Below are 15,540 nucleotides of genomic sequence, written 5' to 3'. Positions count from 1 at the left end.
CGATGGACGCCGGTGGTGACGGTACGCACCGCCGCGGACGTGACCGCCATTTTCTATCTGTTCACTCACTTGATACCTGACCTTCAACAGGAGAGGTCCTACACTGCAAGTGCTGCTGTGACCTGAGTCTGGAAACGACAATGGCTACAGTGTCTGGGGAAAGGGCCCCTGCCTTCACTGCAGAGGAGTTGGACAAACTGGTGGATGGGGTCCTCCCCCAGTACACGCAACTCTACCGTCCACCAGACAAACAGGTGAGTACACTGTGAGCATGATTGATGGGACATGAATGTATGGAGTGGCATTGATGGAAGATACAGGTGGGGAGTGGGCAGAGGCCAGCATGTGAGGATGGTCAGTGTATGTGTTTGTAGGCCAGGGTGGGTGGTTTTGGCCAATGAGTAACAATAACCAGACGGGGGAGTAAAATCCATTCCTACTTTACATTTCCTCTTGGTCAGCGCCCACCAGAAGAAGGGTATTTGGCGTGCCATCGCCGAGGAAGTGCGGACCTTGGTAGTCTACCATAGACGGACCACTGCCGCAAAAGATGGGAGGACCTGCACTGCTGGACCAGGAAGACGGCGGAGGCCCAGCTGGGGAATACCTCCCAACGTGGAAGGGGTGCCCATCGCACGATGACCCCCCTGATGTACCGGATCCTGGCGGTGGCATATCCAGAGTTTGATTGGCGTTTGAGGGCATCACAGCAGCCACAAGGGGGGGGGAGTACTGTCTCATGCAGCTGACTCTGCGCTCTTTATGAGGTTTCTGGGTGTGGGAAGAGGGCTGTGGGTTCCCCTAGGGCAGGGCAAGCGTGCCAGGGTGCCAGGGTAGATCCATTGTTAGGCAGGCTCAGTGCCAGTCCAACCCCAAAGTCATAGTGGCCCTTTACACCTAGTCAGGCTCCTGTGGGTTCCAGGTGTGCATCAAATGGGTATAGGCACAGTCCACCATGGGCATGTGATTTTCCCCTGAACTGTTAGTGCATGGCCTAGTGCATAGGGCTGCTCCCTGTGTGTTGCGTCTGCCAACGGTGTTGTTGTTGCAGGTGTTGACCATGTCTCTCCTCTGTCTTTCTCCCCCTTTTTGTTTTGTCACCCTGTCCTTGTGTGCATTAGCATCATCTGGCAGAGGAGCAGTGGCACCGGAGCAGGAGGGAGCTGCAACCCACATGGCCCTGGAGGGTGAATGTACGGAGTTTGAAGGCACCAGTGGGACAGAGGGCAAGGGGAGCTCCACGAGGGGGACAGGAGGAGACACCAGCGACAGCGACTTCTCCTCTGATGGGAGCTCCCTTGCGGTGACGGGCACCTCTGTGCCCACCGCAACAACAGGTACAGCCGCCACCCCCCCTACCAGCACTGCCCTCCCAGCAGCCCCTCATTGAGTTTCCCGTGCCCGCTCACCCAGGAGGGTGGGCATCTCCTTCGCCCCAGGCACCTCAGGCCCTGCCCCAGTCAGCCCTGCTGCCCTCAGTGAGGAGGCTATTGACCTCCTGAGATCCCTAACTGTTGGGCAATCAACCATTTTGAATGCCACCCAGGGTGTTGAGAGGCATTTGCAGCAAACAAATCCATACCTGGAGGGCATTCATTCTGACGTGGCAGCCCAACAGAGAGCATTTCAGGCTCTGGCCTCAGCACTGATGGCAGCCATTGTCCCTGTGTCCAGCCTCCCCCCTCCAACTTCCACTACCCAGACCCAATCCCCTGTACCTCAGCCTATCCCAAGCACACCATCAGACTAGCATGCACACTCATTAACACACAAGATTGGAGATTGCAAACATAAGCACCACACATCCCACAGGCACTCACACAAGCACCATCCCCATGCAGACACGCCAACATCCACTGCCTCCACTGTGTCCCCCTCCTCCACATCCTCCTTCTCCCTCCCAGTCTCGTCACCACTCACACCTGCATGCACTTCATCCTCAGCCACTACCTCCATCACCAGCACGCCCATCACCACACACCGCTCACGTGCAATCACCACCCCCACTACCATTCACACATCCCCTGTGTCCTCTCCCAGTGTGTCTGTGAGCCCTCCTCCCAAACTACACAAATGCCGGCACACACCCACTCAACAGCCATCCACCTCACAACAGCCTATAGCCTATGCACCCTAACCCAAATTCAGCAGACGTACACCTCCTACAACCACTACCTCTTCCTCCACTCCCAAACCCCCTCCATCTTCCCGTCCCAGTGTGTCTAAAAAACATTTTCTCGCTAACTTTGACCTCTTCCCTACACCTTCCCCCCGTCCTTCCCCTAGGGCCAAGATGTCCAGATCCCAGCCCAGCACCTCAGCCACGAAATCCTCCAGCACTGTGGTCCCTGCAAGTCCTGTAACATCGTGGGAAGCACCCATAAGGGCTTCCAGTGCGCCACCCAATGAGGCCAAGGATCACCCTATTCCGCCACCTGCCAAGGTGAAGAAGGGGACAACATGCCGTAAGGACAAGCCACACCAACCAAGCAGCAAGGCCTCCTCCAAGACAAAAGACAACAGTTCCAAGGTCCCAGCAGCGACTTCCAAGGTGGGGAAGGGACGCAAGGCTAAAGGGAAGTCAGCTCAGGGCACGGAGCCTCAGGCTGGTTACACCCCTTCTGAAGCTCAGAACAGCAACCTGTACTACGGTGGACAACGCCGCAGCCACCGCCGCAACCACCACCACAACCACCGCCACCTGCACCGCCACCTGCACGCCCACCTGCACGTCTGCTGCCTCTGCTCCAGTACCCAGCATCATCCCCAGTGGGCAGCCATCCGAGGCTCCAGGAGATGTCCTGGTGTCTCCCTCCACAGGTGCTGACACATGCACCACCGCCAGCATGTCCGCCGCTGACACTGCTGCAACCACCGCCACCTGCCCCGCGACGTACTCAGGCTGTGCCACCACAGCCGACATGGAAATCATCCCCAGTGGGCAGTTGTCCGAGGCTGCAGGAGATGTCCTGGACCCTGCACAGCGTACATGAGGCACCACAACCAGCACTGGCAGTACCAGCAGTTGGCAGGCTGAGTCGCTGCAGGGTTCAGTGTGTCTCTGCCTCCATGGAGTATCATGCTACCTTTTCCCAGGAAATCTCGTGGCTCTGACACCCAGGTGCGGGAATGGGAACTGCCACACACCATTTGACGCACTCTGGGCACAAAGCCCCCTCCAGAACCAGTGGAGAACAGCATCCACTACCCCAGTCCTTGGCAGGATGAAGCACTCTGGCACAAAGCCCCCTCCAGAACCAGTGGAGAACAGTACCCCAGTCCTTGGCAGGATGAAGCACTCTGGGCACCAAGCCCCCTCCAGAACAAGTGGAGAACAGCATCCCGCACCCCAGTCCTTGGCAGGATGAAGCACCCTGGGCACTAAGCCCCCTCCAGAACCAGTGGAGAAAAGGATCCACTAGAGAGACTGTGGCTTTGCACTCCCCAGAACCAAACAGTGGGCAAACCACCCACTTGAGAGACTTGTGAGACTGAGGCTTTGCACTCCCCAGGACCAAACAGTGGGCAAACCACCCACTTGAGAGACTTGTGAGACTGTGGCTTTGCACTCCCCAGGACCAAACAGTGGGCAAACCACCCACTTGAGAGACTTGTGAGACTGTGGCTTTGCACTCCCCAGGACCAAACAGTGAGCATGGAGCCCCCTCGTGGATCAGTGGCGTCGTCCCTTCATCTGGCTGAGGTGCCCCCCTTCCCTTCCCCCCTGGGGTGTCTTTTTTTTTTTAGCTGATGCCCCAGCAGTGTTCTCTCCGTTTAGAGGCAGGTATCATGTGTGGGCTTCGCCCATGCATTTTGGGACCACTGGTCCACGGACAATGAATGGAACACTATCCGGACTTGTGTAGTTGCTGTAATATTTGTATATACTGATCTATTACAGACCTGTTTTCATATCTGAATTTTAGATGAGTACACTCGTTACAATCATTTCCTTTTGTCCTTGCATTCTTCCAGAGTGTTATGGGGTGTATATGTAATGTTGCAGCATGTATTTGTGTGTATGGTGTTGTGGGTGAGGGTGGGGGTGGGTGTGTTGCGCGTTGCGTGAGTGTGACACTCTCTTTCCCTCCCCCTCCTGTGTACTAGGTGCAGTACTCACCGTAGTCATCGCCGCCGCCGTCTTTGCTGCTCTTGGTAGAAGAGGAGGTAAACCAACATTGGTAGCACCTGTAACTCGGGCTCCATGGCGACCTGGTTCCTCGTTGGGTGTAGAGAGGTGAGTGTTTTCTGTTCCAAGTACTGTTTCCGCCGTGCTTTTGATGGCATTGGTACCGCCCCGGAAAAGGTGGCGGATTTGTGCCTTGTAATACAGTGGGCGGTACATTGTCTTCCGCCTGTCTGTTGGTGGTTACCGCCATGGTATTTGTTCCTACCGCCGTGGCGGTCGCAGTGTTAAAGTGGCTGTCTGTGTTGGCGGTTTCTGCCATGGTCGTGATTCCATTTTTTTTTTACCGTCGGCCTGTTGGCGGTGTTACTGCCGCTTTAACACCGACTGCCAGGGTTATAATGAGGGCCTATACCTATTCTGTGGGGTCTCCATACGTGGAGATTCTCCCCTTTTTTTTTTTAGGAGTTTGTTGTTTTTTATCCCAGCGTTTCGTATTACCCTCAGGAGCTTGCTTGGAAAAATCTTTATGAGATTTGCCCTGGAATTGTGGTTTAGTTGGTCTGGCCCCTAAACTATCTCGACTAATGCTAGACTAGGTCTCTGCGATAATCTTAGGCAACTTGCGTTCTTGATCCTGGTGAGGAACGTCATGGAGCCACATGCGCACTGCTAGTGCGACCACTTCCCCTTTAAGATTACTTAAAATAATTGAGGATACTGTGGCAAAATTACCCATTAGTTGCATCCCCAAGTCCAGGGCCGGGGCAGCCCCGTATTCATCTTGAATTTGTTTCAACACTTCCGGCAAATTGCCAAGTGTCGGTGTACCATGTGCAGTTGTATAGAGCGTGGCAAATACCGTGCCCCAAGTATTACAGTTATTTACTGTAGGGACCATCCCAAATGGCAAGCACATCATTAGAATCTTATGTTTATCCTGAGGTCCCATATGGGGAAATACTGCTTCCAGCGCATTTATTTTTTGTGCTAACCAAAATGGAGTTTCCTCTCGTTTAGCGGGTACTTTACCCATGAACTAATGTACAGTCACAGGTTTTATGCCTGTCATTACTGCATGTGGTTGTGCTGGCGCAGCACGTGCTGGCTTTGTATTTAAAGTTTGCATCACAAACTGTACTAATCGTCTATATGTCGCTGTTAATTCAGTATATAAGCGACGAACCTCAGCTACTGCTAAATTCGCTACTGCAGGATGTGGTGTATAAGCGGCCATTAAAGGCCAGGTAGGACCATTGTTTCTTAGAGGACCTAACCTTACTTTCAATATTGTGTGGGGTAGGTCGCCATCAAGCCAATTATTATGCTGTTCATAAGATAATGGTATTTCTAAATATGCATATGCCCTGTATTGTCCAGGTGCGTTTGCGTGTGTATAGTGATCAAAGGTATTTGTGTTTTCATCAACTGCTGGAAATGTGACCCAAGAATAGAAGAGTTCTGTTCTATAAGCTGGATGGGCGTCCACTATAAATGTGACTGGACCCCCCTGGGCCGTTAGGCCATTTGCTAGTAAATGTGCAGTCAGAGGTTGTTTCATATTGACTGCTATTGCTAACTGCTGTGGATTTGCCATACTAGATCGAAGAAATGTTCAGAGAAGGCACACCAAATAGGGTTTTTCCTTTTAAAGTTCAAGCTTGAACAACCTCCAGCCCCAAATAGGATAGCCTATGTAGCTGGAGTGGAAATCCTCAGTACCACGGACGTCTCCGTATACAGTATTGAGGCGTTAGTGTATATAATGAGACAAAGATACTCCGGAGGACCCGAAAATTGAAGCCTGACCAAACGTTGGCGGCGCCATGTCGCGTAAGCTCTCATTATTCTAATGAGACTACTGGATTTTGAGTGGGAGAATCGCCCACGGTGTGGGGGACTAAGTCTGACCCAGTGTGGGTGACACCTGTCACTCCAATCCGGGTTTTGCTCCGGCTAACTAGCTGTGCCTCATCTCTACCCAAGGATAGGGATGACTGGGCAGACGAGCGCATGACATACTTGGTTTCTCAGGGAAGCCATGGTCACTCAGGTCTCATCCGTTTCTCTCAGTTACATTTAGTCTCATATTTGAATGGCAAACAGAGACAGTATATGTTTCAGTAATGATTTTAATAAAACGACTGCATCTTAGATAGCAAAGCGTGAGCTGCAATAACCAGGACGGCACAGCATGACACTATTAAAATTGTGACGAGGAGAGTGAAGCATAGAAATAACGCTATCATATTGTCACTATTTTCTATAGACTTACTCGTACCTAGACTATGATAGAGCACAGCATGTTAAGCTCTAATTCTGCCCTTTAGGTTCGCTTGGGAAGACATCATTCCCCATACCTGAGCAAAGGCCTGCGGTCTGCGTTAGCATGTGTAGCGAAACATTCGACAATCAGCATACAGCCGTGGTTCTCTGGCTGGAATCTCCCACTAACGTGTAAGGGACAAAGAAGTGTTTTTAAAACAACACAGCTGATATTCTGGGAAAATGCCCCTACGTAAGGATGTATGTTTTCGACGAATGTTGGAGACTAAACTTCTACCACGTTCACCGGCAATGTACCGTGCTGTAGCCTTGGAAGAAGCACAAAGTGATCAAGAATGTCTTGTTTGAGAACAAAGTGCTGGCCTAGGCAAAAACAATTAGATAAACAGGAAATAAAACAAGACTGTAAAAGTGGCTATTGTAATAAAAATAAAATGAAGCTGAATAAAATATATCTAGCATAAGGTGCACAGCAGCTTGGCCTAGTTTTTTAAAATAACATCCATGGAGCTATAGCTAAAATGGCTACACAACAGAGGGACAAGTGCAAATGAGGTAATTCCACTGACGTTGTGCGCCGTTGCAGGAGGCGGTCGAGGTCTGCTGTGCAACACCTCATTGGTTATCATTGGGCCCTATGGGTTCCAGTAGCCAAAGGTGATATATGCCGGCGGTGACAGTACGCACCGCCGCAGATGTGACCGCCATTTTCTATCTGTTCACTCACTTGCTACATGACCTTCAACAGGAGAGGACCTACACTGCTGCTGTGACCTCTGTCTTGAAGCAACCATAGCTCGTGTGTCTGGAGAAAGGGCCCCTGCCTACACTTCGGAGGAGTTGGAGAGACTAGTGGATGGGGTCCTACCCTAGTACCATTTACTTTATGGTCCTCCAGACTAACAGGTGAGTACACTGTTAGCACGATGCATGGGGCATGAATGCATAGAGTGCTGTGTGTGTGTAAGCCTTGTGTAAGGGGGGTGGCTGAGGGGTCCTGGGCAGAGTGCTGCATGTATGGTGGTCAATGTCTGTGCGTAATCGGATGGGAGGGATATGATGGGCCATGAGTGTAACAGGCCCAAAGGTATGGCCGATCCCGTTTCCTATGTATCTTTCTCTGCAGGTCAGCACCCATCAGAAAAAGGGTATTTGGCGTGCCATCACCAAGGACATGCGGACCCTGGAGGTCTTTGACAGGCGGAGCACCCACTGTCGCAAACGGTGGGAGGACCTGCGCTGCTGGGCAAGGAAGACGGCGGCGGCCCAGCTAGGGATGGCCTCCCAATGAAGAAGGGGTGCCTATCGAACCCTGACCCCCCTGATGTTCCGCATCCTGGTGGTGGCCTATCCGGAGTTGGATGGGCGCTTGAAGGCATCACAGCAGCCACAGGGGGGTGAGTACAGTTTCAGAATCTGAAAACTGCGCGTGGTGAGGTGTTATCTGGGTAGGGGATGTGGGCCTGTGGGAGCCCCTAGGCCAGGACGAACATGGCAGGGTAGGTCCCATGTTGGGCAGGCTCTGATGCACTCCAGGCCCAAATATGGGCATCTACTACTGGGCAGCGTGCTGTGGGTTACAGGTGTGCTGCTATTGGCGTTAGGCATTGTACTCCATGGCCTGGTGACTAGCATTGTAACTGGTAGTGCATGCCCTAGTGCATAGGGCTGTTCCCTGTGTGTTGTGTACGCCAACTGTGGTGTTGTTGCTGGCATTGACCAAATGTATCCTCTGTCTCTCCCCCCCTTTTTGTTTTGTCACCCTGTCCTTGTGTGCATTAGCATCATCTGGTGAAGGAGCAGAGGCACCGGCGACGGAGGGAGCTGCATCCCACATGGCCCATGAGGCAGAATCTACTGACGGTGAGGGCACCAGTGGGATGGAGGGCGAGGGGAGCACCATGGCGGAGACTGGAGGGTACAGTTCGGACAGCAACACCTCCTCCAATTGTAACTCTCTGGTGGTGGCGGACACCTCTGTGGCCACCCCAACTACAGGTACAGCCACTACCCCGTACCAGCACCACCCTCCCAGCAGCCCCTCAGCGTGTTTCCCGTGCCCACTCACCCAGGAGGGTGGGCATCTCCTTCGCCCCAGGGACCTCAGGCCCTGTCCCAGTCAGCCCTGCTGCCCTCAGTGAAGAGTCTATTGACCTCCTGCGATCCATCTCTGTTGGGAAGTCAACCATAGTGAATGCCATCCAGGGTCTGGCAGGGCATTTGCAACAAACAAATGCATTCCTGGCGGGCATTCACTCTGGCGTGGCGGCCCAACAGAGATCATTCCAGGCTCTGGCTCACTCCCTGATGGCCACCATTGTCCCTGTCTCTAGCCTCCCCCCTCCAACTTCCCACTGTGTCTGTGCCCCCTCCTCCCAAAGTACACAAACGCAAGCACTCAGACACCCAACAGCCATCCACCTCATGACAGCATCCAGCCCATGTACCTGCACCCAAACACAGCAGACAGACACCTCCTACCACCACTCCCTCTTCCTCCACTCCCAAACCTTCACCCTCTTACCCTATTCCAGCCTCAGAGTCCCTAAAAAGCTTTTCCTCTCCGCCGTCTTCACTTCGGGCCGGGGTGGTCAGGACCCAGGCTAGCACCTCAACCACCCAGTCCACGGCCACTGTTGTTTCTGCAGCCACTGTAGTTTTGAGAGGCTCCGAGAAGACACCTGTCCACACAGCCAGTATCCCTGCACCAGGTGCCAAGGGTAAAAAGGGAGCACCAGCTGGCAAAGGCAAGGAGGCACCATCAGCTGGGAAAAACAAGTAGGCACTATCAGCTGGCAAAAGCAAGGAGGCACCACCAGCTGGCAAAAGCAAGGAGGCACCACCAGCTGGCAAAGGCAAGAAGGGGCCACCAGCTGCCAAGGGGAAGAAGGGACCTCCAGCTGTCAAGGGCAATGACAAAGGCACAGACGCCACAGGCAGGATGGATATGGAGCCTGGTGCTGGAGCAGCATCTGAGCAAACAATACCAGCCATGGCACTTCAGCCATCTGAGGCTGCAGGTGATGGCTGGAGCCTCCCCCCACCACAGGCAGCACCGCCGCCAGCACCGCTGCCAGCACCGCTGTCAGCACTGCCACCTGCACCACCAGCAGCATCACTGCCACCAGCAGCAGCCCCAGTGGGCATCCGTCCGAGGTTGCAGGGGAAGGGCTGGAGCCTCCCCCCACCACAGGCAGCACCGCTGCCAGCACCGCCACCTGCTCTGCCAGCAGCACCACTGACAGCAGCAGCAGCCCCAGTAGGCAGCCATATGAGGCTGCAGGGGAAGGGCTGGAGCCTCCCCCCACCACAGGCAGCACCCCGGCCAGCACCGCCACTGCCACCACTGAGCAGCTGTCACCGCCAGAAGGCAGTGTTTATTCATGCCTCCTTGGGCTGTAGTGCGTTCTGGCCCCTGCAAAAACTGTAGGTGTGACACCTAGGTGAGAGACTGTGACCTTGCACTCCCCAAGATCTGCATCACAGGGCACAAAGCTACTACTACTACTACTACTGGGCAGGGTCCTGTGGGTTACAGGTGTGCTGCTATTGGCGTTAGGCATTGTACTCCATGGCCTGGTGACTAGCATTGTAACTGGTAGTGCATGCCCTAGTGCATAGGGCTGTTCCCAGTGTGTTGTGTACGCCAACTGTGATGTTGTTGCTGGCAGTGACCAAATGTATCCTCTGTCTCCCCCCCCTTTTTGTCTTGTCACCCTGTCCTTGAGTGCATTAGCATCATCTGGTGAAGGAGCAGAGGCACCGGCGACGGAGGGAGCTGCATCCCACATGGCCCATGAGGCAGAATCTACTGATGGTGAGGGCACCAGTGGGACGGAGGGCGAGGGGAGCACCATCGCGGAGAATGGAGGGTACAGTTCGGACAGCGACACCTCCTCCGATTGAAGCTCTCTGGTGGTGGCGGACACCTCTGTGGCCACCCCAACTACAGGTACAGCCACTACCCCCGTACCAGCACCACCCTCCCAGCAGCCCCTCAGCGTGTTTCCCGTGCCCACTCACCCAGGAGGGTGGGCATCTCCTTCGCCCCAGGCACCTCAGGCCCTGTCCCAGTCAGCCCTGCTGCCCTCAGTGAGGAGTCTATTGACCTCCTGCGATCCATCTCTGTTGGGAAGTCAACCATAGTGAATGCCATCCAGGGTCTGGCAGGGCATTTGCAACAAACAAATGCATTCCTGGCGGGCATTCACTCTGGCGTGGCGGCCCAACAGAGATCATTCCAGGCTTTGGCTCACTCCCTGATGGCCACCATTGTCCCTGTCTCTAGCCTCCCCCCTCCAACTTCCTCTACTCAGTCCCATCGCCCCTCAACCCCAGCCTATCCCAAGCACACCATCAGACCAGCATGCACCCAAATCAACACACAGAAGTGGCTCAGGCAAACACAAGCACCACACTTCATCCCATAGGCACTCACACAAGCACCATCCAGATGCAGACACACCAACATCCACTGCCTCCACTGTGTCCCCCTCCTCCTCCACCTCCCTCCCAGTAGCGTCTCCATTCACACCTCCATGCACTACATCCTCATCCACTACCCCATCACCATCACGCCTATCAGTACACGCCCCTCACTGGCAGTCACCACCCTCACATCCATGCACACGTCCCCTGTGTCCTCTCCCACTGTGTCTGTGGCCCCTCCTCCCAAAGTACACAAACGCAAGCACTCAGACACCCAACAGCCATCCACCTCATGACAGCATCCAGCCCATGTACCTGCACCCAAACACAGCAGACACCTCCTACCACCACTCCCTCTTCCTCCACTCCCAAACCTTCACCCTCCTACCCTCTTCCAGCCCCAGAGTCCCTAAAAAGCTTTTCCTCTCTGCCGTCTTCACTTCGGGCCGGAGTGGTCAGGACCCAGGCTAGCACCTCAACCACCCAGTCCACGGCCACTGTTGTTTCTGCAGCCACTGTAGTTGTGAGAGGCTCTGAGAAGACACCTGTCCACACAGCCAGGGCCCCTGCACCAGGTGCCAAGGGTAAAAAGGGAGCACCAGCTGGCAAAGGCAAGGAGGCACCATCAGCTGGGAAAAACAAGTAGGCACTATCAGCTGGCAAAAGCAAGGAGGCACCACCAGCTGGCAAAAGCAAGGAGGCACCAACAGCTGGCAAAGGCAAGAAGGGGCCACCAGCTGCCAAGGGCAAGAAGGGACCTCCAGCTGCCAAGGGCAATGACAAAGGCACAGACGCCGCAGGCAGGATGGATATGGAGCCTGGTGCTGGAGCAGCATCTGAGCAAACAATACCAGCCATGGCACTTCAGCCATCTGAGGCTGCAGGTGATGGCTGGAGCCTCCCCCCACCACAGGAAGCACTGCCGCCAGCACCGCTGCCAGCACCGCAACCTGCACCACCGTCAGCACTGCCACCTGCATCGCCAGCAGCACCACTGCCAGCAGCAGCAACCCCAGTGGGCATCCGTCCGAGGCTGCAGAGGAAGGGCTGGAGCCTCCCCCACCACAGGCAGCACCGCCGCCAGCACCGCTGCCAGCAGCACCACTGACAGCAGCCCCAGTGGGCAGCCGTATGAGGCTGCAGGGGAAGGGCTGGAGCCTCCCCCCACCACAGGCAGCACCCCCGCCAGCACTGCCACTGCCACCACTGAGCAGCCGTCACCGCCAGAAGGCAGTGTTTAGTCATGCCCCCATGGGCTGTAGTGCGTCTTGGCCCCTGTAAAAACTGTAGGTGTGACACCCAGGTGAGAGACTGTGACCTTGCACTCCCCAAGATCTGCATCACAGGGCACAAAGCCCCCTCCAGAACCAGTGGAAGAAGGCATCCACTCACCCCCTCCTTGTCAGGATGAAGCACACTAGGCACAAAGCCCCCTCCAGAAATAGTGGAAGAAGGCATCCACTCACCCCCTCCTTGCCAGGATGAAGCACACTGGGCACAAAGCCCCCTCCAGAACCAGTGGAAGAAGGCATCCACTCATCCCCTCTTTGCCAGGATGAAGCACACTGGGCACAAAGTCCCCTCCAGAACCAGTGGAGAAGCCATCCACTTGAGAGACTTTGGCTTTGTACTCCCCAGGACCAAGCAGTGGGCAGACCACCCATTAGAGAGACTGTGGCTTTGCACTTCCCAGGACCAAGCAGTGGGAAGACCACCCACTGGAGACACTGTGGCTTTGCACTCCCCAGGACCAAGCAGTGGGCAGACCACCCACTAGAGAGAATGTGGCTTTGCACTCTCCAGGACAGAGTGCTGGGCATGTGGCCCCCTCCAGGAGCAGTGACATTGTACCATCTTCTGGCTGAGGTAACCCCCCCTTTCCCTTCCCCCTAAGGTGCCTGTGTATTTTCGACCTGATGCCCCAGCAGCGTTCTCTCCGTATTGAGGCAGGAGTTAAGTGAGGCCTTGGCCTATGTGATATGGCCCTATGGCCCACGGACATTATGGACTGGGCAGTGTCCCTCCATTTGTGAATCTGTAAATACTGTATATAATTTGAGGACGTTTTTCAGGATTTTGATTTTATTACATTCACTTCAATCACTTCCTTTTGTCCTTGCATTATTCCTGAGGGGTAGGGGGTGAATATGTAATGTTACTGCATCTGTTTGTGTGTATGGTGTTGGGGGTGGGGGTGGGGGTGTTGCGTGTGTGTGTGTCACTCTCCTTTTCATCCCCCTCTCCCTTGTGTGCTAGCTGCAGTACTCACCGTGCTCGTCTTTGCCGCCGTTGGTATTCCTGGTGTAGGAGAAGGTAAACCAGCATGGGTGACATCTTTAGTTTGGGCTCCATGGTGACGTGGTTCTTCCTTGAGAGTCCTGAGGTGAGTCGCTTCCCTTCTGTGTACTGTTTCCGCTGTGCTTTTGATGGCGTTGGTACCGCCCCAGAAAAGCTGCGGATTGGCTTGTTGCAATAGGATGGGAGGTACATTGTCTTCCGCCTGGCTGTTGGCTGTTACCGCCACGGTGCTTGTTGCTACCGCCGTGGCGGTCGGTGTGTTAAAGTGGCTGTCTGTGTTGGCAGTTTCCGCTGCGGTCATAATTCAATTTTTTTACAGCCGGCCTGTTGGGGGTATTACCGCTGCTTTATCATCGACTGCCAGGGTTGTAATGAGGGCCTGTCTTCCTCTGAGGTCACTCCTGGAGTCATGGGAACTCCCTATGAGAACCTGACTTACGAAGTCTAAGGGGGCTTTGCTCAGAGAGAAGCCTAGAGGTAGGGAAGAACCCTAACAAAAATGTCCTTTTAAGTATCGTTCTCTAGGATGACCAGAAGCAGCCTGGTAACCAAGAGCAGGAGAGGGAGGGGGATTCTAACCCTTTAGAAACAGGGAAGCAGCCTGAGGATTCAGGGGAGGGTCCTTCACAAAATCTTCCCCCTAGCAAACCATCTAGTGTAGTTGGTAGTGGGAGGGGTTCACACACAGGTAGAACTCCCTTCACACCTAGAGGTCAGGTCACTAGGGTTACCAAAGCTAGGGAAAGATCTGCCTCTGCACATTCCCACGTCACCTCAGTCTCTGAGGGGTATCACACATCCAATCCAGGGGATGACTCCCTAGACAGGGAACTCAGAAAGCTGAGATTGGAGGAGGCTAGACTGAGGGTATAGGAGCAACAGATGGCCCTAGATAGGGAACCCTTAGCTGTAGAAAGGGAAAGGCAGGGGTTGGGGTTAGCTCCCCATAGTGGCAGCAGCAACAGCAGTTTAAGGAGTTATGGTGCTCGGAGATTACCTTTGGTTCCAGGAACTTGCACAAAATTGTTCCCCCTTACAAGGAGAGAGATGATATCTACAAGTGGTCTGCTGCACTTCAGAGGGCCTGTAAAGTACAGAGTGTCCCTCAGGTACAGTGGGCTGCTATTCTGTGGTTGTCCTTTTCTGGCAAAGGGAGAGATAGACTTCCCACTGTCAGGGAGGAAGATTCAGATAACTACAATGTTTTGAAGACAGCACTCTTGGATGGATTTGGCTTAACCACTGAACAATACAGAATTAAGTTCAGAGAAACCAGAAAAGAGTCTTCACAAGATTGGATAAACTTTGTGGACTGTTCAGTGAAGGCTTTAGAAGGTTGGTTACATGGCAGCAAAGTGTCTGATTATGAGAGTCTATATTATCTAATTTTGAGAGAGCATATTCTTAACAATTGTGTGTTTGACTTGTTGTACCAGTACTTGGTAGACTCAGAAAAGATCTCTCCCCAAGAATTGGGAAAGAAGGCAGACAAATGGGTCAGAACAAGGGTCGGCAGAAAAGCTTATATGGGGTTGACAAGGACAAGAAGAAGGATGGTAAGTCACATGATAAGGGCGGTGATACAGATAAAAATTAAGTCTCTTCATTAGGCCCACAAAAATCCTCTGGGGTGGGCACAAATCCTCTTCCAACCAACAAAAAAAGCCTTGGTGTTACCTGTGTAAAAACAAAGGCCATCGGGCAAGTGACCATACTTGTCCCAAGAGGAAGACCAAACCTCCCACCACCACAACCCCCACTACTTCCACTAGTGCCCCTAGCAATAGCAGTGGTGGTGGAAAAAACTCTACTAATAGCCAGCCTAAGAGTATAGCAGGGCTCACTTTTGGTAATGTAGTGGGGGTTGGGAAACCTCTGAGGCTGTTTTAGTCTCAGATGGTGGCATTGACCTTGCCACCTTGGTTGCTTGTCCCCTTAATATGGATAAGTACAAGCAACAACCTCTAATCAATGGTGTTCAAGTTGAGGCATACAGGGACACAGGTGCCAGTGTCACCATGGTGATGGAGAAACTGGTACCCCCTGAGCAACACCTACTTGGTCATCAGTACCAAGTGACTGACGCCCATAATAACACTGTTAGCCATCCCATGGCTGTTGTGACTCTCAACGGGGGGGTTACTGGTCCAAAGAAAGTTGTGGTGTCCACTGACCTACCTGTAGAATGTCTACTGGGCAATGATTTGGAGACTTCAGCTTGGGCTGAAGTAGAATTAAAGGCTCATGCAGCAATGATGGGAATTCCAGGGCACATCTTTGCTGTTACCAGGGCTCAGGCCAAGAAGCAAAGAGGACAGGGAAACTTGGATCCTGGAACAATGGACCAAGTGCTCCCAAAAACTAGGGGTAGATAGAGCAAACCCTTGTCCAATATCCCTTCC

The sequence above is a fragment of the Pleurodeles waltl genome, chromosome 8 (genome assembly GCF_031143425.1).
Source record: "Pleurodeles waltl isolate 20211129_DDA chromosome 8, aPleWal1.hap1.20221129, whole genome shotgun sequence".
Taxonomy (NCBI): Eukaryota; Metazoa; Chordata; class Amphibia; order Caudata; family Salamandridae; genus Pleurodeles; species Pleurodeles waltl.
Note: the sequence above shows the minus strand (reverse complement) of the source record.